Source organism: Solanum lycopersicum, chromosome 9 (assembly GCF_036512215.1).
Source record: "Solanum lycopersicum chromosome 9, SLM_r2.1".
In the NCBI taxonomy this organism is placed as follows: Eukaryota; Viridiplantae; Streptophyta; class Magnoliopsida; order Solanales; family Solanaceae; genus Solanum; species Solanum lycopersicum.
This window is the reverse complement of record NC_090808.1, coordinates 39,360,389-39,385,550: the sequence shown is the minus strand read 5'-3', so window position 1 is coordinate 39,385,550 and position 25,162 is coordinate 39,360,389.

The following is a 25,162-nucleotide window of genomic DNA, read 5'->3' as shown; positions in this document are numbered from 1 at the left end:
GCACCTAGGTGAATAGATTATCTGGAGTTATGGGCTTCTCAAAGAATATGTTTTCTTAACTCGCCAACATCAGGAACACACAATCTACCCTTGTAGCAAAGTACCCCATCTTCCTCTTGACAGAAAACTTCCACTCTCTAATTATGAACTTTACCCATATGTTCAAGGAAGATTGGATCACTATCTTGCTTTTCTTTAACCTCCACTACAAAATAAGATTCTTCCTTATTCTGAAATATTATACTACTATTTGATATGCTCATGAGGCGAACTCCTAAGCACGTAAGCCAGTGAACATCCATCAGTAGCTCCCTCCTTTATTCCTCAACATTGGCTACCTTACCCATAGATAGTCTACTAAGAGCGTCTGCTACTGCATTCCCCTTACCAAGATGGTAATGCACACTCAAATCATATTCGTTAAGGAACTCAAGCCATCTCCTCTAGCAAAGATTAAACTCCTTTTAGGTTACTAAACGATCATATAGTCCGTGAACACATCTACATGAACACCATACAAGTAGTGTCTCCATATCTTGTATGAAAACACCACTGCTGCAAGCTCTAGGTAATGATTTTGATAATTCTTCTCATCCACCTTAAGTTATATAGAAGCACAATCAATAAACTTATAGCGTTGCATTAACACAAAACCAAGGCATACTCTGGATGCACCACAATCGATCACATAACCATCTAAGCCTCTAATAGAGTCAAGACAAAAGTTCTAGTCAATCTAGATTTCAATTTCCCAAAGTTTTTTAGACTATCATATGACCGTAGAAACTGACATTTTCTGTCAACCTTGTCAATAGTGAGGCTATGGATGAATATCCTTATGTGAACCTTCTATAATAACCTACTACACCTAAGAAACTCCTCATATCTGTAGTAGAGGTAGGTATGGGAAATTGTTTCACTTCTATCTTTTGTAAATCTACTTGGATTCCCTCGTTACACACAATGTGACCAAGAAAAACAGTGAATTTCAAGCAAACTAAAATTTACTAAACTTAGCGAATAACTAACGATCTTTGAGAGTCAACAGAACAACTCTCAAATGACTTGCATGTTCTTCCTCATTTCTAGAGTCTGAAGATATCATGAATATACACGATAACAAACAAGTCCAACTAGTGTTTGAACACTCTGTTCATTAAATCCATGAAAGCTGTAGGAGCATTGGTTACTCCAAACCACATAACTAAATATTGATAATGACCATACAAAGTTGTAAAGGTTGTTTTCAAAATGTCACTATCTCTGACTCTAATCTGATAAAAAACCCGATCTGAGGTCTATCTTTGAAAAATGGCGAGCACCCTAAAGTTGGTCAAACAAGTCATCAATCCTAGGGATGTCATAATTATTATTGATTGTGACCTTGGTGGAAATTATATAGTGAACGCACATTCTATGATAACCATTTTTCTTCTTTATGAACAACATTGGTGCACATATGGGGAAATACTAGATCTAATGAAACCCTTTTGTAGAAGTTCTTTAAGATTTTCTTTCAATTCCTTAAGCTATAATGTAGACATTTTGTAAAGAGGAATAGAAAATAGGATGGGTATATAGAGTGAGATCAATTCCAAAGTCAATTTTCCTTTTGAGAGAAACTCTAGGAAGATCTTCTAGAAATAGATTTTGAAACTCACTGACTACTGGAAATGACTCAAGAGTTTGGGTTTCATATCTAAAATCCTTATCTAGAACTAAATGATAAAGATAACCCTTAGGTATCATCTTTCTGTCCTTACAGTAAGAAATGAAATGACCGATAAGCGCTAAGCTACTACTCTTCAATAATGAGATTAGTTCGTTTGGAAATTAAAAAAAAAACAAACCTAGTTCTACAATAGGCTGAGGCATAAAATGAATGTAACCAATCCATGTCTAGAATGACATCGATGTCTACGATTTTTTACTATATAAGATCTACTAAGGTGACTTTATGAGATACCGTGATAGGGCAATTTCTATATACATGTTTAGATAAAACTAAGTTAACAACTGGAGTAGACACTAACAAAAGGTTTTGAGAGAGTTTCCGGACATACACTTTATTGTATTTCAATGTAAGGAGTTACAAAAGAAAGTGTAGCCCCATTATCTAACAATGCATAAACATTAAGGTCAAAGTCTCATAATTTACCAGTGAGTAAATAAGGTTAACCAGCCTCATACAAGCAAGCCTGAAGGGCATACACCTTATTCTGGAACTGACCGCCACATCTACCAGATGAATTACCCTGCTGAGTCGGGCAAATTGCCGAAGTTGCTGAATTTGTATACTAATCTCTTCCATTAAAACTCCTTGACCCTGTCAAGAAGGACAATTACTCAACTTGTGACAAGACTGACTGCACCCAAAACACCCTTCCTTTCTTGCCAGGCACTTTCCTGGATTGTTCTTAGTACACTCAGGACAACTAGGGTAAGTCTTGGTGCCTTAAACACTTCCTTGAGTCATAGAGCCTAGTGCTCAAACCTTTTGGTCAAACATTTTCTTTGGGGATGGAAGACCACCGTATGAAGGGACTGGGGCTGAATATTTTGCTGACTCAGCAAGCAATTTCCACCACCCGATTTTTGCTAAGAATAGTCAAAGTTCTTGTAGCCTTCTTATTGTCTTTGCCTTGTTCCATAAGCCTATCACCCTCAACTTGTTGAGCATTAGTCACAGCTTATATATGTTCTTATATCTCCCAGTAATATAGCATTTCTACACTGTGTTTTCACCAAATCTAATACTCCATACAATAACTTATTCATCTGAGCATTGGAGTTTGTTAAAATTAAGCCCATACTTTTGGATTATCATGTTACCCTGTCATAAGGTCATCAATTCCTAGGTTTTATCTTCTATAAACTTTAGAGGGAAAAAACATGTCATGAAAGGTCTCACTAAAGGAATCCCAACTAAAAAGATCTAAGTGTACATGATATGAGTCACATCTTTCTGCTGGTATGATGCCAACTCAACCCCATTATTCCTAGTAACCTATATAACCTCAAACATCTTCCTGATCTCATCCAAGAAATTTTGGGGATCTTTATTAAATTTTGATCCTACAAACTAAGGAGCATTTATCGTTTAAAAGGCACATACAGTTGTTGCTATCGATTCATCATTACCATTCACATGATCCTGAACCCGCTGATTTTCTTGGTTGGCGACACTCTGAGCCAACATCTAAATGACACTCATGAATTCTGCATTGGAGACTTCTTGATATGTTAATGGAGGATATTCATTTGCACTCCTTGCATTTGTATTCCATGTGTTTGCATTCATGGCGTTAGTTCTACGTGGAGGCATGATTTAAAATGTAGCACATCGAGTTAAAATAGAATTAGATCATACCTTACGCACAATACGAGTAACAAGAAAGTGAAGTTTTATCCTCGAACATTTCATAGCCTCATTTTAATTAGATCTGCTTCACTCCACCCCCATGAAAATAACTCTACTTTGTGAGTCTTTAAAAACATCCTAGGACACTTAAACCTGGTCCTCTCATACCAAGTTTTTCACACCCCGACCTAAGCCCAAGACGCGGACATGGACAACAACCAAAAGTGGTTCCAAGCTAACCCTGCTGGTATGATCATGATCATGAAAACCTTCCTGCTACTTGTGAGCCTGAAGAGCATACAACCTGTTCTGGTGTTGACCGCCACGATACTAGATGAGTTACCTTGCTGAATCGGGTGAATTACCAGTGTTGCTAATGTAGTAGACTGAGCTCTACCATTACTACCTCCTTGACCCTATTTAGAAGGACAATCCATTAAACCATCGACCAAACTGACAGCACCAAAAACACCATTCCTTTCCTGTAAGGAACTTAGCTAGATTATTCTGTCTACACATATGGTAAGTGGGGCATGTATTGGTTCCTGAAACATTTCCTTGCGAGTTAGAGCCTCGTGCTCTAACCTTCTGGCAAAACATGTTATTGGAGAATAGAACTCTAGATGATAAAGGGGGTGGTGATGAAAACTTTTGTCGACTTTACGAGCACATTCCATCACCCAATTTCTACAGTTAATAGTCATAGTTTCCATTCCTAGCCTTCTTATTTTCCTTGGACTGTTACCTAAGCTTATCACCCTCAACCTGCTGAGCATGAGTTATAAGTCTAGATATGCTCATATCTCCTAGTAACATTGCATTTTTTTACTTTTTTTCCACCAAATTTGACACTCCATACAAACACATATTTATCTGAGCCCTGGAGTCAGCAACCATGTGAGGAGCGTACCTGGTGAGTTGGTTAAACTTATGACCATACTCTTGGACTTTCATGGTAACCTGCCTTAAGTTGATGAATTTCTAGGATTTTGCTTCTCTCAACTCTAGTGGGATAAACCTTTACAGAATGGTCTTACTAAATAAATCCCAATTGATAGGATTTGCATTTGAAACCCTATTCTCCTTCCACTAAGAGTACCAGATTTGGACCACATCTTTCAGCAGGTATGACGTCAATTCCACAAGATCATTACCAGTGACCTGCATCACCTCAAAAACCTTCTTGATCTCATCTAAGAAATTTTGGGGATTCTTATTAGTTTGCATCCTAACAACTCAAGAGGATTAATCTTAACAAAGTCACGGACCCTTGCTTCTATCGATCCACCATTTTCATTCATATGAGCTTCAACCCGCTGATTGTTCTTGTTGGCGACACCCTAAGATAACATCTGTGTGGAACTCCTGAATGCAACGTTGGAGACTTCTTGATCTATAAATGGAGGAGTTGCATTTGAATTTCGAGTGTTCGCATTCCTGCATTAGCTTTAACTGGAGGCATGATCTCAATCGTAGAACGTCAAGTAATCACTTTCTACTCAGAGTCATGATTTTATCAAACTCGGTGACTATGGAAAGATAATTCAATTATCAATATTTTGATAGGTCATGGTACACCTAATTCATTTTTTCCTAAGATTTATGATCATTTTAAGTTGACCAAAAAACATTTTCCCTTTAACTATCTGCTAATTTTCATCTAAAGTCACACCAACGGTCCGTAGGTCCATCTACGGATAGTATTGGTCAATCATGGTTCTTGTCAGATGTGGGTAAATAGGGTGTTGATCAATGGATGTAGACTACGAATCATACTCTGACTTAAGAATTATATGTATGTCTTTTGATCGAGACTTTATCAATTTTTTTGGCTGCATCATGGGAGAGTTTCGATCAAATACGATAGATGTGTTGTACGAGTCATAGATAAGACTAAGGTCCATTGATATTGATCATCAATAGAACTTGTACATTTCTAGAAAAAAATCTATTTCTTATTTGGATACATGATGTTACATTGATCAACAAATTTGGTCTACTTGATTAAGACCAAAACAGTACTTAGAAGTACATCTATAATTGATACCATCAAGGGTGATCTTATGTCACACCCCAACCTTATGAGAGGCGGACAGGTACCATATGAAGACTATCTTTACAAGTGACCTTTGATGAGAAAGTAAAGTATGAGGTAGTATACTTACTGATGAGAAGTTTGATATACAACACATGTTAACTAGCTGAAGCAATAGATGTGACAAGTTAGACTATGAAAAAGATATGATTGATTTTTAATGTCTACAAAGCCTCTACTTTGAACCATTATGTTACTATTATAAATATACGCATAGTAATGAATTGGCAAAGCCCTAAAAAAATAGGAGCTCACCAACGCCGTTAAGTGGTTTTTTGGGGGGAGATATACTAGTTGAGTACTTGTTCATGCAACATGAAATGTAGCGTCCCAATAAAGGAACGTCTGTATGTAAGAACATAATGAATATGCTAGGTATAATACAGTCATAAGTAAAATAACAGTTCAAGTGACAACGAATACCAATAGATAAGGATTAGAGACCACCTTTGTTTATACATGTGAAATTTTTGTGTGGTAACATTATTTAGTTTACTTTTTTGTGAATTATAATATTTATAAGACATATGATACATATGACCAAATGATCAGGGGTAGAACAGGATGACCCATACTAGGAATTGTAGCCTTGGGATGTTTTCCTCATGATTCCACAAATTGGGATCGGCCCATGTTAGGATTTCGCCCTTGAAGATAATTCCACAAATTTTGATCGGCCCATGCTAGACTTTCACCCATAGGATTATACCCTTTAATACTAATAGGGATCGGCTCATGCTAGGTTTTCTCCGCTGAGCTGCCACCCTTATATACCAATTGATATCAACCCGTGCTAGGTATTTTCCCTTGGGCTGCCAACAATTATTATACATATAACTTTATTTTGATTCTTTAATCTTTTCAATTGTCGGCTTATGTTCATAACTCATTTTGAGACTCTTCTTTGGTTAATCATAAATCTTTTGAGAATGCTGTTTTGGTGTTCAAAAAAAATTTATATTTTGAAATATGAAAAACTAGTAAAGGACATATGAATTTGGACTTATAATAATGACAATAAAGTGGGAAGCAAATGTTACTTTAATGTGTAATACATAGGAAATTGTATGATTCAATATTTCTTTTGATATCTCAATTTGAAGTACGTGTCAAGTGAAGCCATTTAACTATCAGCTAACAGATTTGAACCCTATATGATATCCAAGTACTCACTAACTAATATCAAAGAAAAGGTATACATTAATGTGAAACCAAGGAAGAATTTGGACAAATTCAACTTAACGACTGATACATATTTCAAGTAAGTAAACATAACACGTACGATAGAGATAGTAGATATATTTTGAGGTCATATGTAACAAACTGGCAGTAATAACCAATAAAGGGAACACATAACAAGTGAGAAGATGACACATATATAGATAATTGAAGCAAGCAGCCTGATATAGGAAGATTTTATATCCAACATATAAACATATATGCCATGTGTAATCTAGGATCATTTTGATTTATTTAAGGGAAATACGTGCCAAGGGTACTTTGATGATGAAAAATTTTTAAATCTTGCATGCTAATATACTTTGTAGAGTAAGCACGTACATTTAGTAAAAAATTCATATTAGAGTGCTCTCTTTAATGCTCTTGGGAGTAGGAACTTCAACTATGGATCAGTCACTACCAAGGACACTTAGAAAGCTCATGCTAAAGAAATAGAAAATCTAAAACATACATAACTTGTTGCACAACAATGGATATCACAATGAATTAACCATCTCCATTTCAGTTTAGTTATCTACAATGGAGTAAATACTAAAAACTAGAATTAGTAGTTGATCTACAAGATTGGGTTGATTGCTAAGTGTAAAATAGTAATTGGTAGTATATCTATAATTGATCTATTCATAAGTACTTCCCATCTATTTTCCCCTATTTATTTTTATATACTATACAACCTTCTTATAATGTCCTCTAAAAATTCTCGGGCGTCATCATGTCTGGAAAATAGTACTAATCGATAGGAAGTAACCAAGCTCATGCAACACCCAATTAAGTGGTATATCACTACACTTTCAATCTTCTTTCCCCTAACAAGTTCCCATGATTTCTCTATATATCCAGCCAGACCCTCTTATTTTTTGACATACAGAACAATCCCTAAGCATCACAATGTGAAAATAGCAATAAATAAACTCGCGAATTCAGATTAACGCCACATGATTTCCAACTATCAATACATTTAAGATGCTTTAAAAACGCTCACAATCAAAACATTAAGGGGACTCCACTCCATGGCTGCCCAACAAGCACATACTTCCTAGACATTTACGAAGCCCACACCATATAGAGGAAACACTCCTTAGTTCATTAACACATCAAAACTTTCACAAATGATGAAAGAACAAGAGCGGAAAGAAAATTTCCATAGCTTAACTTGCTGCAAATAAACCTCACTAGTTAACTGATTGATTCTTCAAGGTTATGGTAGTCCTCTTTCCCTTACCTTTATGTTAAATCATATTTTTCATTTGAATATGTATTTCTTACATATTGTAATGGTGAAGATGTAGAACAGACTCTTTGGAGCTTCTATCGCTTTCCTTGGGAGTAATTTTCTGGAAAACAAGTGATGAAGGAGAAATAGGTGCATTAGGTACTTGCTCTTTTCAATAAAATGCATTCCACGCATTCTAAGTAGGTGGACCACTGATATATACCATGTTTTCACTGTATTTTTAATGTTTTTTCTTTAAGTTTAGTGGGTGTCCAAAGCCTTTTTGCATTGAATTTTATGTTAGTTTCTCCTTATTTGTAGAAAATCTCTCCAAAGATGAACGCGGATGTGTTTGAGTGAATAAATGCAAAAGAGACCACCTACGGTCCTTCAAGCTTGTGACTGTCCGTAGGTGTCATCGTACAGAAGCTGCTGAAGGAAGATGGGGATGTATGACCAAGTTTTGTAATACGGAAGTCCATGATGGACCGTCATAGTGACAAAGGTTCGTCCTTCTGGTTGGTTAGAATGCTAAGAGAGTAGTCCTAGTACCCAATTTCCAAGAAATTTAAGTATTATGGAATGGAGACCCTCGACGGACGACGGTCCATCATACCTGTCATTGAGGGTAATGCAGAGAGAAGAAGAATAATTTATGAAGAACTGAACGACGAATGCCATGATGGCCTGTCGTGACCACGATGGTCCGTCAACCCTGCCGCGTTTTGACAAATTTTCAGTAATTAGATCCTTCTTTTAATAGGTTTTGTTTTTATTATAAATAGTTTTATAAACCTTGTTTTTGGGGTTAAACTCTTTTATGGTTAGAATCTTTGTTAGTAGACTCTTTGATATTAGACTTTTTTATTGTTACACATTTTCTAGAATTGATTGTTGGTGATTTTGTTGATTAGTCAAGTGAATTTCTGGATTTTATTCTTTCTCATCAAAGTAAGTGCATGAATTCTTATATTAAATATATGAATATTGTGATTATGACTATGGGTAACTAAACTCCATAACTAGGGTTTTGGGAACAATGGGTGAATAATGAGATAAAATCTATATAAAATAACTATTCCAGATTAGTGTCTTTCATATATTGATAATTCCTTCGTTTAGATGTATTTTAACGGTTTTCAAATATCAGAACATTCATTAATGCTACCTGCCGGACCAAGGAGGAACATAATTGGAAAAAAAATTTCAACATAGATTTAGAGATACTATCAAATAGTCTAGTGTCGATTTGTATGAGGTAATAACTTAGTCATTTATTGAATATAATGCTTAATATGAGGTAAAGGTAAGGGTAAGTATAACAACACATGTAGCCAGACCAAGGTGCGGAGTGAAATTTTTAAGATGCCAGACAAAAGATTTAGAAATACATAACTTATCACTTTGAATGCAAGACACTATGAAAGAATTGTTATAGTTAGAATTATCAATTAAGTAACCTGTGGGGACCACTTAAACCGGTGTTACTTTTATTAATTGATTAAACTCCAATATTTGAATCTGTTAGTTGTTTACTTTAATTTGGAAAGTTATTTTCATTAATTTAGAAATTAAAAAATCCCCTTTTATAGTCTTTTGTTTTCTAAGGAAATAATTGACTAAATAATAGTAATAATAGAGTAAAGTTAAGTCTGAACTATTTTCCTTGTGGGAACAATCCCAACCTCATTAGTTGGGTTTTTTACATGATAAGACCGTTTTACTTCTTATTTGAGAAGTAAGTTTGAGCGTAACAAATTTTGGCCCCGCTGCCGTGGAAAGTAGCTTTTAGATTAACTTAAACTAATTACTAATTATTAGTCAACATTTTCTTTATTTTTTTATTTTTTTAATTCTTGCAGAACTATCTTCCTTGTATGCTTAATACACGGAGAGGAAGAGAAGCATTGTTTCTCTATGATCACGAATTAGAGCGTACACTATGCAATATCAATTGAAACTTGGGTATTAACTTTGATGATCCAAACCTGAACAAGCCATCCCCAGTTGATGTGAATGGTCATTATTACCCGATAATCTGGGTGAAAATCAACAAAGGGGACAAAATCCTGCTCCACATGATCCGGGTGAAAATCTACAAAGGGGATAAAGTCCTGCTCCACAGTATTGAAGACTATGATGGGCCACTTGTCTTGCCCCATCTACCACAAGGCCACACCATTATGGTAACTAGTACTCTGATGTAAATGCCCACCGCTAGAGGTTTCTTTTCAGGGCTACCTTCTGAGGACCCACATAGCAAAGGTAAGGGCAGTGTGTAAAAGTTGTATAGTGAGGCTTGATTTGACTTTTGATATAATAGGTCTAAGATTATTTTCTCTCTCACTGACAAGAGAGGCTGCTATTTGGTTCACTGAGCTTTCTTATAACTAAATTTTCACTTGGAATCAACTAAGGGGTGTTTTCTTAGCACGTTATTACTTGGCCTCATAGAAACTAAACCACAAAGACAGAGTGAATATATTAAAGGCACTACCAGGAGAGTTAGTTAGTAGTTCTTGGGATAGATTCACTTCATTTTTTAGAAATGTCCCCAAAAACCGCATACATAATGAGTGACTGAAGGAATACTTCTATCAGGGAAAGGATGATAATAATAAAGCGGTACTGGATACTATGCCGGGTGGTTCTTATGGGGAGGTTCTTTATGCCGAGATTTCCCAAAAGTTAGAGAAAATCATTCAGAATAATAAAGCATAGATTATAAAGAAGTCAGATACTCGGAGAAATACCTTTGTAGTGCAATCCACTCACAACCCAATCACAGATGAGATTCGTGATGAGATGGCTCAGATGAGACCTTAACATGAGTTGATATTAAAACATGTCGCTCGTGGTGTAGAAAAGACAAATACAAATAACTACTTTTCTAAACCACCACCACCAAATAGTTAATGATATTATGATGAAAATTCATATGCGATAAATAAGTAGACAGGGGGGTTCCGACCAAGTGTTAAAGGCTCTAATTAAGAGAATTGGCGCCAGGGTCAAGGAAACCAAAGTCGAATCTATGGTAACTATAACTGTGAGGTTCATCATGTCCGAGATGGAAATTAAAACTGCGACAACTGCTTCAACAAGGGTAACCCCGGTAGTAGAAATGATAGGAATGAGCCCTATGTTCCTTCCTCCAAATCATGAAGTTACTCCTAGGGATGGTGAAGGTAGTATGGCGAGAGTTGAGGATATGTTGCACAAAATGATAAGGAGGTTCGATGAGAGTTGTAATAACACTAAAGAGTTAAGCAGTGGTTTAGCGGGTATTGGGCAGAAAGTTGATACACATGCAATATTTATTAAGCAGCTTGAATTACAAATGCTCCAATTATCTGCGACTTTGAACACATGGCAATCGGGCACTTTCTAGCAACACTTTCCAAAATCTGAAAAATGATAGACACTGTGTGGAAATCAATACTCGTGGTGGTAAGCTAACCATTGACCCACCTATGAAATCTAGTGAGGAAAAGGTGACAAAAGATAATGATAAAAGTGGTGGAAGTTAGTTGTGATGTAGAAGATAACATTGGAAAAGATGTTGAAGTTCCTACAAAGGTAACTCCCATGACTAAAACACCACCCCCGTTTCCTCAAAGATTAATAAAAAATACTGAGGCTGGTAAATATTGCCGTTTTATAACAATGTTTAAGCAGCTATGTATCAATGTCCCTTTTGTAAAAGCTCTAGAACAAACGCCCGGTTATCCCAACTTTATGAAAGATCTGGTTACAAATAAAAGATCAGTCACCTTAGAGGATTTTGATAGAATGAATCATTGTAGTGCTATTACTAAAATATCTCTAGTACAAAATAAAGAAGATCAGGGTGCATTAACTATTTCTTGTACAGTTGGGTTATTACATTTTTTGCGAAAGCATTATGTGATCTTGGGGCAAGCATAAATCTCATGCCCGCTCAATTAACAAGAAGTTGGGTTTGGGTGATCCAAAGCTCGCTGTTATGCGGCTATTGATGGCCAATAAAACAGTAAAAAGTCCTATAGGGATACTCCACGATGTGCTAGTAAAAGTTGATTTGTTCATATTTCTAGCAGATTTTGTTATTCTTAATTATGAAGTCGATTTTAAAGTGCCTGTCATTCTTGGGAGGCCATTTCTTGCTACAGGTAGAACCTTAGTTGATATGTTAAAGGGGCTGATGAAATTTCAGTTGAACAATGAAAAAGTAAACTACAACATTTTTATATCCATGAAGCAGAGTGGTGAGTTCCAATCGGTATTCGCTATATCCTGCAAAGTGGGTGACTCATTCTAGATACAAATAGAAGAACGTCTAGGTGTAGAATCATTAGCGGCAATAATAATGAATTTTGATAACGATTGCATTGAACAGTTTGAGTCATTAGTCTCGGCTCTTTATCGAGGTGATGTGCGGTTTAAACAAATGAAATATGTGTTTGACATGAAGAATCGCGACTCCACCTGCGAAACTATCTATTGAGGAGGCTCCAAATGTAGAACTAAAAGATTTACCACCTCATCTCAATATGAATTCTTAGGAATTGGTGACACTTCGACAGTAATCATTGCATCAGATGTGAATGAACGAAAAGTTGAGAGTTCGGTGAAAGTGCTAAAAAGTTTCAAAAGAGCTATTGGGTGGACTATTGCAGACATTATTGGGATTCCTCCTGGTATTTGTTCTCCTAAAATCTAACTTGTACCATATCATAAGCTAATTATTGAGCACCATAGACGCTTAAATTCACCTATGCAAGAGGTCATTAAGAAGGAAATCATTAAATGGTTGGATGCCGGAGTAATCTATCTAATCGCCGATTGTAGTAGGGTATGCCCTGTTCAGTGTGTACCTAAGAAAGGGGGAATGACTGTGGTCCACAATGACTTCCATCGGTATGTCCCCATACAAACTTTTATATGGAAAAACTTATAATCTTCTTGTTGAATTAAAGCACACAACCATGTGGGCTATGAAGAAGTTTAAAATAGATTGGAATGAAGCTGCAGAACAACGGTTTACTCGGTTGAAAGAACTCGATGAATTTATCCTCAAAGCTTATGAAAGCTCAACCCTATACAAAGAAAATATGAAGAAGTACCATGACCAAAAAATTTAAAAACGAGAGTGTACGGTTGGGGATTCGGTGCTTTTATACAATTCTAGGTTGCGTTTGTTCCCGCTCAAACTCAAGTCCAAATGTACTGGCCCTTACTTGATTACTCAAACTATTCCCTCATGGAGCAGTTTAGTTAGAAACCAAGGAAGGTGTGCGGTTTAAGGTGAATGGACAACGAATAAAAATCTATTTCAGTCTTGCTGAATAAGAAAATAAAGTGATCAAGGCATACCATATTGATGAAGTCTTAGCAATAAACAGTCTTATGTCATTCTGCGACGTTAAATGAAGCGCTGGTTGGGCGGCAACCCAATACTTATAGTTTTCGTTCTAGTAATGCGAGCATTTTTTACTAATGGGTTTTTAATTTGCAGGCACATCACTAGGAAACTCTGTGGAAAATAACTCAACAACAGTCACTAACAGATACATCGCCGGACCGTCACACATGCGACAGACCATCGCATGAATCAGTCAAGCCAGGTATGAGTTTCATTAACGTTCAAAATAAGGGCACACGTGATGGAACACATGACGGACCATCGTATGTATGACGGACCATCGTTTGGGACTCGTTGCGTCATTAAAAAGCATACCTGACCCCACCCTGCTGGCGAACTCAAATAGAGGAAGGTAATCATCCGAATAACCCTTTTTAATCGATCAGACAAGCTCTCTTAACATATTCTGTTGGGTCTGATGGGTATGCTTTGCCTGTCCTTCAGTCTACAGATGAAATATTGTGCTAAGGTTAACTTTAGTACCAAGATAGTTTTTAAATGACTTCCGGAATGGAGAGGTCAACTGAGGACCTCTATCTAAGATTATAGACAAAGTAACCCAATGTAACCTCACAATTTAATTAATATAAAGCTTCTCATAGTTCTCTACCGAATCTATAGTCTTCACCACCAAAAAGCGATAAGACTTAGTCATCCTATCACCTATCACCCCAATGGAGTCATGCTATCTGCGAGTATGCGGTAACCCTGTGACGAAATCTATATTGATAGCCTCCCACTTCAAAGTAGGAATGTCGATATCTTGAGCCATACCCCCTAGTTTCTGATGTTCTACCTTCATTTGCTTACAATTAGGGAACTTACTCACAAAATTTGCTATATCCTTCTTCATGGCATTCCGCCAATAGATTTCCCACAAATAATGGTACATTTTTGTGGCACCTAGGTGAATAGATTATCTGGAGTTATGGGCTTCTCAAAGAATATGTTTTCTTAACTCGCCAACATCAGGAACACACAATCTACCCTTGTAGCAAAGTACCCCATCTTCCTCTTGACAGAAAACTTCCACTCTCTAATTATGAACTTTACCCATATGTTCAAGGAAGATTGGATCACTATCTTGCTTTTCTTTAACCTCCACTACAAAATAAGATTCTTCCTTATTCTGAAATATTATACTACTATTTGATATGCTCATGAGGCGAACTCCTAAGCACGTAAGCCAGTGAACATCCATCAGTAGCTCCCTCCTTTATTCCTCAACATTGGCTACCTTACCCATAGATAGTCTACTAAGAGCGTCTGCTACTGCATTCCCCTTACCAAGATGGTAATGCACACTCAAATCATATTCGTTAAGGAACTCAAGCCATCTCCTCTAGCAAAGATTAAACTCCTTTTAGGTTACTAAACGATCATATAGTCCGTGAACACATCTACATGAACACCATACAAGTAGTGTCTCCATATCTTGTATGAAAACACCACTGCTGCAAGCTCTAGGTAATGATTTTGATAATTCTTCTCATCCACCTTAAGTTATATAGAAGCACAATCAATAAACTTATAGCGTTGCATTAACACAAAACCAAGGCATACTCTGGATGCACCACAATCGATCACATAACCATCTAAGCCTCTAATAGAGTCAAGACAAAAGTTCTAGTCAATCTAGATTTCAATTTCCCAAAGTTTTTTAGACTATCATATGACCGTAGAAACTGACATTTTCTGTCAACCTTGTCAATAGTGAGGCTATGGATGAATATCCTTATGTGAACCTTCTATAATAACCTACTACACCTAAGAAACTCCTCATATCTGTAGTAGAGGTAGGTATGGGAAATTGTTTCACTTCTATCTTTTGTAAATCTACTTGGATTCCCTCGTTACACACAATGTGACCAAGAAAAACAGTGAATTTCAAGCAAACTAAAATTTACTAAACTTAGCGAATAACTAACGATCTTTGAGAGTCAACAGAACAACTCTCAAATGACTTGCATGTTCTTCCTCATTTCTAGAGTCTGAGGATATCATGAATATACACGATAACAAACAAGTCCAACTAGTGTTTGAACACTCTGTTCATTAAATCCATGAAAGTTGTAGGAGCATTGGTTACTCCAAACAACATAACTAAATATTGATAATGACCATACAAAGTTGTAAAGGTTGTTTTCAAAATTTCACTATCTCTGACTCTAATCTGATAAAAAACCCGATCTGAGGTCTATCTTTGAAAAATGGCGAGCACCCTAAAGTTGGTCAAACAAGTCATCAATCCTAGGGATGTTATAATTATTATTGATTGTGACCTTGGTGAAAATTATATAGTGAACGCACATTCTATGATAACCATTTTTCTTCTTTATGAACAACATTGGTGCACATATGGGGAAATACTAGGTCTAATGAAACCCTTTTGTAGAAGTTATTTAAGCTTCTCTTTCAATTCCTTAAGCTCTAATGTAGACATTTTGTAAAGAGGAATAGAAAATAGGATGGGTATATAGAGGGAGATCAATTCCAAAGTCAATTTTCCTTTTGAGAGAAACTCTAGGAAGATCTTCTAGAAATAGATTTTGAAACTCACTGACTACTGGAAATGACTCAAGAGTTTGGGTTTCATATCGAAAATCCTTATCCAGAACAAAATGATAAAGATAACCCTTAGGTATCATCTTTCTGTCCTTATAGTAAGAAATGAAATGACCAATAGGCGCTAAGCTACTACCCTTCAATAATGAGATTAGTTCGTTTGGAAATTTAAAAAAAACAAACCTAGTTCTACAGTAGGCTGAGGCATAAAATGAATGTAACCAATCCATGTCTAGAATGACATCGAAGTCTACGAGTTTTTACTATGCAAGATCTACTAAAGTGACTTTATGAGATACCGTGATAGGGCAATTTCTATATACATGTTTAGATATAACTAAGTTAACAACTGGAGTAGACACTGACAAAAGGTTTTGAGAGAGTTTCCGGACATACACTTTATTGTATTTCAATGTAAGGAGTTACAAAAGAAAGTGTAGCCCCATTATCTAACAATGCATAGACATTAAGGTCAAAGTCTCATAATTTACCAGTGAGTAAATAAGGTTAACCAGCCTTATACAAGCAAGCCTGAAGGGCATACACCCTATTCTAGAACTGACCGCCACATCTACCAGATGAATTACCCTGCTGAGTCGGGAAAATTGCCGATGTTGCTGAATTTGTATACTAATCTCTTCCATTACAACTCCTTGACCCTATCAAGAAGGACAATTACTCAACTTGTGACATGACTGACTGCACCCAAAACACCCTTCCTTTCTTGCAAGGCACTTGCCTGGATTGTTCTTAGTACACTCAGGACAACTAGGGTAAGTCTTGGTGCCTTAAACACTTCCTTGAGTCTTAGAGCCTAGTGCTCAAACCTTTTGGTCAAACATTTTCTTTGGGGATGGAAGACCACCGTATGAAGGGACAGGGGCTGAATATTTTGCTGACACAGCAAGCAATTTCCACCACCCGATTTTTGCTAAGAATAGTCAAAGTTCTTGTAGCCTTCTTATTGTCTTTGCCTTGTTCCATAAGCCTATCACCCTCAACTTGCTGAGCATTAGTCACAGCTTATATATGTTCATATATCTCCTAGTAATATAGTATTTCTACACTGTTTTTTCACCAAATCTAATACTCCATACAAGAACTTATTCATATGAGCATTGGAGTTTGTTAAAATTAAGCCCATACTTTTGGATTATCATGTTACCCTGTCATAAGGTCATCAATTCCTAGGTTTTATCTTCTATAAACTTTAGAGGGAAAAAACATGTCATGAAAGGTCTCACTAAAGGAATCCCAACTAAAAAGATCTAAGTGTACATGATATGAGTCACATCTTTCTGCTGGTATGATGCCAACTCAACCCCATTATTCCTAGTAACCTATATAACTTCAAACATCTTCCTGATCTCATCCAAGAAATTTTGGGGATCTTTATTAAATTGTGATCGTACAAACTCAGGAGGATTTATCGTTTAAAAGGCACATACACTTGTTTCTATCGATTCATCATTTCCATTCACATGATCCTGAACCCGCTGATTTTCTTGATTGGCGACACTCTGAACCAATATTTAAATTACAGTCATGAATTCTGCATTGGAGACTTCTTGATATGTTAATGGAGGATATTCATTTGCACTCCTTGCATTTGTATTCCATGTGTTTGCATTCATGGCGTTAGTTCTACGTGAAGGCATGATTTGAAATGTAGCACATCGAGTTAAAATAGAATTAGATCATACCTTACGCACAATACGAGTAACAAGAAAGTGAAGTTTTATCCTAGAACATTACATAGCCTCCTTTTAATTAGATCTGCTTCACTCCACCCCCATGAAAATAACTCTAATTTGTGAGTCTTTTAAAACATCCTAGGACACTTAAACCTGATCCTCTCATACCAAGTTTTCCACACCCCGACCTAACCCCAAGACGCGGACATGGACAGCAACCAAAAGTGGTCCCAAGCTAACCCTTCTGGTATGATCATGATCATGATCATGATCAAGAGTATCCCCTTTATCTAAAAATGCATCAACATCAAGGTCATAGACTCATAACGTATTCATGACTACATCAAGAAAACCTTCCTGCTGCTTGTGAGCCTGAAGAGCATACAACCTGTTCTGGTGCTGACCGCCACGATACTAGATGAGTTACCTTGCTAAATTGGGTGAATTACCAGTGTTGCTGATGTAGTAGACTGAGCTCTACCATTACTACCTCCTTGACCCTATTTAGAAGGACAATCAATTAAACCATCGACCAAACTGACTGCACCAAAAACACCATTCCTTTCCTGTAAGGAACTTACCTATATTGTTCTGTCTACACATATGGTAAGTGGGGCATGTATTGGTGCCTGAAACATTTCCTTGAGAGTTAGAGCCTCGTGCTCTAACCTTCTGGCAAAACATGTTATTGGAGAATAGAACTCTAGATGATAAAGGGGGTGGTGATGAAAACTTTTGCCGACTTTACGAGCACATTCCATCACCCAATTTCTACAGTTAATAGTCATAGTTTCCATTCCTAGCCTTCTTACTCTCCTTGGACTGTTACCTAAGCTTATCACCCTCAACCTGCTGAGCATGAGTTATAAGTCTAGATATGCTCATATCTCCTAGTAACATTGCATTTTTGTACTTTTTTTCCACCAAATTTGACACTCCATACAAACACATATTCATCTGAGCCCTGGAGTAAGCAACCATTTGAGGAGCGTACCTGGTGAGTTGGTTAAACTTATGACCATACACTTGGACTTTCATGGTAACCTGCCTTAAGTTGATGAATTTCTAGGATTTTGCTTCTCTCAACTCTAGTGGGAAAAACCTTTACAGAATGGTCTTACTAAAGAAATCCCAATTGTTAGGATTTGCATTTGAAACCCTATTCTCCTTCCACTAAGAGTACCAGATTTGGACCACATCTTTCAGCTGGTATGACGTTAACTCGACTAGATCATTCCCAGTGACCTGCATCACCTCAAAAACCTTCTTGATCTCATCTAAGAAATTTTGGGGATTCTCATTAGTTTGCATCCTAAAAACTCAAGAGGATTAATCTTAACAAAACCACGGACCCTTGCTTCTATCGATCCACCATATTCATTCATATGAGCTTCAACCCGCTGATCGTTCTTGTTGGCGACACCCTAAGATAACATCTGTATGGAACTCCTGAATGCAACGTTGGCGACTTCTTGATCTAGAAATGGAGGAGTTGCATTTGAATTTCGAGTGTTCGCATTCCTGCATTAGCTCTAACTGGAGGCATGATCTCAATCGTAGAACGTCAAGTAATCACTTTCTACTCAGAGTCACGATTTTATCAAACTTTGTGACTATGGAAAGATAATTCAATTATCAATCTTTTGATAGGTCATGGTACACCTAATTCATTTTTTCCTAAGATTTATGATCATTTTAAGTTGACCAAAAAACATCTTCCCTTTAACTATTTGCTAATTTTCATCTAAAGTCACACCAACGGTCCGTAGGTCCATCTACGGATAGTATTGGTCAATCATGGTTCTTGTCAGATGTGGGTAAATAGGGTGTTGATCAATGGATGTAGACTACGAATCATACTCTGCCTTAAGAATTATATGTATGTCTTTTGATCGAGACTTCATCAATTTTTTTGGCTGCATCATGGGAGAGTTTCGATCAAATACGATAGATGTGTTGTACGAGTCATAGATAAGACTAAGGTCCATTGATATTGATCATCAATAGAACTTGTACATTTCTAGAAAAAAAATCTATTTATGATTTGGATACATAATGTTACATTGATCAACAAATTTGGTCTACTTGATTAAGAACAAAACAGTACTTAGCAGTACATCTATAATTGATACCATCAAGGGTGATATTATGTCACACCCCAACCCTATGAGAGGCGGACAGGTACCATATGAAGACTATGTTTACAAGTGACCTTTGATGAGAAAGTAAATTATGAGGTAGTATACTTACTGATGAGAAGTTTGATATACAACACATGTTAACTAGCTGAAGCAATAGATGTGAAAAGTTAGACTATGAAAAAGATATGATTGATTTTTAATGTCTACAAAGCCTCTACTTGGAACCATTATGTTACTATTATAAATATACGCATAGTAATGAATTGGCAAAGCCCTAAAAACATAGGAGCTCACCAACGCCGTTAAGTGGTTTTTTTTGGGGGAGATATACTAGTTAAGTACTTGTTCATGCAACCTGAAATGTAGCGTCCCAATAAAGGAACGTCTGTATGTAAGAACATAATGAATATGTTAGGTATAATAAAGTCATAAGTAAAATAACAGTTCAAGTGACAACGAATACCAATAGATAAGGATTAGAGACCACCTTTTTTTATACATGTGAAATTTGTGTGTGGTAACATTATTTAGTTTACTTTTTTGTGAATTATAATATTTATAAGACACATGATACATATGACCAAATGATCAGGGGTAGAACAGGATGACCCATACTAGGCATTGTAGCCTTGGGATGTTTTCCTCATGATTCCACAAATTGGGATCGGCCCATGTTAGGATTTCGCCCTTGAAGATAATTCCACAAATTTTGGTCGGCCCATGCTAGACTTTCACCCATAGGATTATACCCTTTAATACTAATAGGGATCGTCCCATGCTAGGTTTTCTCCACTGAGCTGCCACCCTTATATACCAATTGATATCAAACCGTGCTAGGTATTTTCCCTTGGGCTGCCAACCATTATTATACATATAACTTTATTTTGATTCTTTAATCTTTTGAATTGTCAGCTTATGTTCATAACTCGTTTTGAGACTCTTCTTTGGTTAATCATAAATCTTTTGAGATTGCTGTTTTGGTGTTCATAAGAAAAATTTAGATTTTGAAATATGGAAAACTAGTAAAGGACATATGAATTTGGACTTATAATAATGACAATGAAGTGGGAAGCGAATGTTACTTGAACGTGTAATACTTAGGAAATTTTATGATTCAATATTTCTTTTATATCTCAATTTGAAGTACGTGTCAAGTGAAGCCATTTAACTATCAGCTAACAGATTTGAACCCCATATGATATCCAAGTACTCACTAACTAATATCAAAGACAAGGTATACATTAATGTGAAACCAAGGAAGAATTTGGACAAATTCAACTTAACGACTGATACATATTTCAAGTAAGTAAACATAACACGTACAATAGAGATAGTAGATATATTTTGACGTCATATGTAACAAACTGGCATTAATAACCAATAAAGGGAACACATAACAAGTGAGAAGATGACACATATATAGATAATTGAAGCAAGCAGCCTGATATGGGAAAATTTTATATCCAACATATAAACATATATGCCATGTGTAATCTAGGATCATTTTAATTTATTTAAGGGAAATACGTGCCAAGGGTACTTTCATGATGAAAATTTTTTAAATCTTCCATGCTAATATACTTTGTAGAGTAAGCACGTACATTTAGTAACAAATTCATATTAGAGTGCTCGCTTTAATGCTCTTGGGAGTAGGAACGTCAACTATGGATCAGTCACTACCAAGGACACTTAGAAAGCTCATGCTAAAGAAATAGAAAATCTAAAACATACATAACTTGTTGCACAACAATGGATATCACAATGAAATAACCATCTCTATTTCAGTTTAGTTATCTACAATGGAGTAAATAATAAAAACTAGCATTTTAGTTGATCTAAAAGATTGGGTTGATTGCTAAGAGTAAAATAGTAATTGGCAGTATATCTATAATTAATCTGTTCAAAAGTACTTCCCATCTATTTTCCCCTATTTATTTTTATATACTATACAACCTTCTTATAATGTCCTCTAAAAATTCTCGGGCGTCATCATGTCTGGAAAATTGTACTAATGGATAGGAAGTAACAAAGCTCATGCAACACCAAATTAAGTGGTATATCACTACTCTTTCAATCTTCTTTCCCCTAACTTCCCATGATTTCTCTATATATACAGCCAGACCCTCTTATTTTTTGACATACAGAACAATCCCTAAGCATCACAATGTGAAAAAAGCAATAAATAAACTCACGAATTAAGATTAACACCACATGATTTCCAACTATCAATACATTAAAGATGCTTTAAAAATGCTCACAATCAAAACATTAAGGGGACTCCACTCCATGGCTGCCCTACAAGCACATACTTCCTAGACATTTACGAAGCCCACACCATATAGAGGAAACACTCCTTAGTTCATTAAAAAATACAAACATTCACAAATGATCAAAGAACAAGAGCGGAAAGAAAATTTCCATAGCTTAACTTGCTGCAAATAAACTTCACTAGTTAACTGGTTGATTCTTCAAGGTTATGGTAGTCCTCTTTCCCTTACCTTGATGTTAAATCATATTTTTCATTTGAATATCTATTTCTTACATATTGTAATGGTGAAGATGTAGAACAGACTCTTTGGAGCTTCTATTGCTTTCCTTGGGAGTAATTTTCCGGAAAACAAGTGATGATGGAGAAATAGGTGCATCAGGTACTTGCTCTTTTCAATAAAGTGCATTCCACGCATTCTATGTAGATGCACCACATACTTTCTATTTTTTATATTAAAATTTAGTCCACTAATTCTAAGTTGGTGGACCACTGATATATACCATGTTTTCACTGTATTTTTAATGTTTTTTCTTTAAGTTTACTGGGTGTCCAAAGCCTTTTTGCATTGAATTTTATGTTAGTTTCTCCTTATTTGTAGAAAATCTCTCCAAAGATGAACGCGGATGTTTTTGAGTGAATAAATGCAAAAGAGACCACCTATGGTCCTTCAAGCTTGTGACTGTCTGTTGGTGTCATCGTACAGAAGCTGCTGAAGGAAGATGCGGAAGTATGACCAAGTGTTGTAATACGGAAGTCCATGATGGACCGTCATAGCCACAAAGGTTCGTCCTTCTGGTTGGTTACAATGATAAGAGAGTAGTCCTAGTACCCAATTTCCAAGAAATTTAAGTATTATGGAATGGAGACCCTCGACGGACGACGGTCCATCATACCTGTCATTGAGGGTAATGCAGAGAGAAGAAGAATAATTTATGAAGAACGGGACGACGGATGCCATGATGGCCTGTCGCGACCACGATGGTCCGTCAACCCTGCAGCGTTTTGACAAATTTTCAGTAATTAGAATCCTTCTTTTAATAGGTTTTGTTTTTATTATAAATAGTTTTATAAACCTTGTTTTTGGGGTTAAACTCTTTTATGGTTAGAATCTTTGTTAGTAGACTCTTTGATATTAGACTTTTTGATTGTTACACATTTTCTAGAATTGATTGTTGGTGATTTTGTTGATTAGTCAAGTGAATTTCTGGATTTTATTCTTTCTCATCAAAGTAAGTGCATGAATTCTTATATTAAATATATGAATATTGTGATTATGACTATGGGTAACTAAACTCCATAACTAGGGTTGTGGGAACAATGGGTGAATAATGAGATAAAATCTATATAAAATAACTATTCCAGATTAGTGTCTTTCATGTATTGATAATTCCTTCGTTTAGATGTATTTTTAACGGTTGTCCAATGTCAGAACATTCATTAATGCTACCTGCCGGACCAAGGAGGTACATAATTGGAAAAAAAATTTCAACATAGATTTAGAGATACTATCAAATAGTCTAGTGTCGATTTGTATGAGGTAATAACTTAGTCATTTATTGAATATAATGCTTAATATGAGGTAAAGGTAAGGGTAAGTATAACAACACACGTAGCCGGACCAAGGTGCGGAGTGAAATTTTCTAGATGCCAGACAAAAGATTTAGAAATACATAACTTATCACTTTGAATGCAAGACACTATGAAAGAATTGTTATAGTTAGAATTATCAATTAAGTAACCTGTGGGGACCACTTAAACCGTTGTTACTTTTATTAATTGATTAAACTCCAATATTTGAATCTTTAGTTGCTTACTTTAATTTAGAAAGTTATTTTCATTAATTTAGAAATTAAAAAAACCCCTTTTATAGTCTTTTGTTTTCTAAGGAAATAATTGACTAAATAATAGTAATAATAGAGTAAAGTTAAGTCTGAACTATTTTCCTTGTGGGAACAATCCCAACCTCATTAGTTGGGTTTTTTACATGATACGACCGTTTTAGTTCTTATTTGAGAAGTAAGTTTGAGCGTAAAAAATTTTGGCCCCGCTGCCGTGGAAAGTAGCTTTTAGATTAACTTAAACTAATTACTTATGTTTAGTCAACATTTTCTTTAATTTTTTATTTTTTTAATTCTTGCAGAACTATCTTCCTTGTATGCTGAATACACAGAGAGGAAGAGAACCATTGTTTCTCTATGATCGCGAATTAGAGCGTACACTATGAAATATCAATTGAAACTTGGGTATTAAATTTGATGATCCAAACCTGAACAAGCCATCCCTAGTTGATGTGAATGGTCATTATTACCCATTAATCTGGGTGAAAATCAACAAAGGGGACAAAATCCTGCTCCACATGATCCGGGTGAAAATCCACAAAGGGGACAAAATCCTGCTCCACATTATTGAAGACTATGATAGGCCACTTGTCTTGCCCCATCTACCACAAGGCCACACTATTGTGGTAACTAGTACTCTGATGTAAATGCCCACCGCTAGAGGTTTCTTTTCAGGGCTACCTTCTGAGGACCCACAAAGCTAAGGTAAGTGCAGTGTGTAAAAGTTATGTAGGGAGGCTTGATTTGACTTTTGATATAATAGGTCTAAGATTATTTTCTCTATCACTGACAAGAGAGGCTGCTATTTGGTTCACTGAGCTTTCTTATAAATAAATTTTCACTTGGAATCAACTAAGGGGTGTTTTCTTAGCACGTTAATACTCGGCCTCCAAGAAACTAAACCACAAAGATAGAGTGAATATATTAAAGGAACTACCAGGAGAGTTAGTTAGTAGTTTTTGGGATAGATTCACTTTATTTTTTAGAAATGTCCCCAATAACCGCATACATAATGAGTTACTGAAGGAATATTTCTATCGGGGAAAGGATTATAATAATAAAGCGGTACTGGATACTATGCCGGGTGGTTCTTATGGGGAGGTTCTTTATGCCGAGATTGCCCAAAAGTTAGATAAAATAATTCGGAATAATAAAGCATGGATTATAAAGAAGTCAGATACTCGGAGAAATACCTTTGTAGTGCAATCAACTCACAACCCAATCACAGATGAGATTCGTGACGAGATGGCTCAGATGAGAACTTAACATGAGTTGGTATTAAAACATGTAACTGGTGTTGTAGAAAAGACAAATACAAATAACTACTTTTCTAAACCACCGCC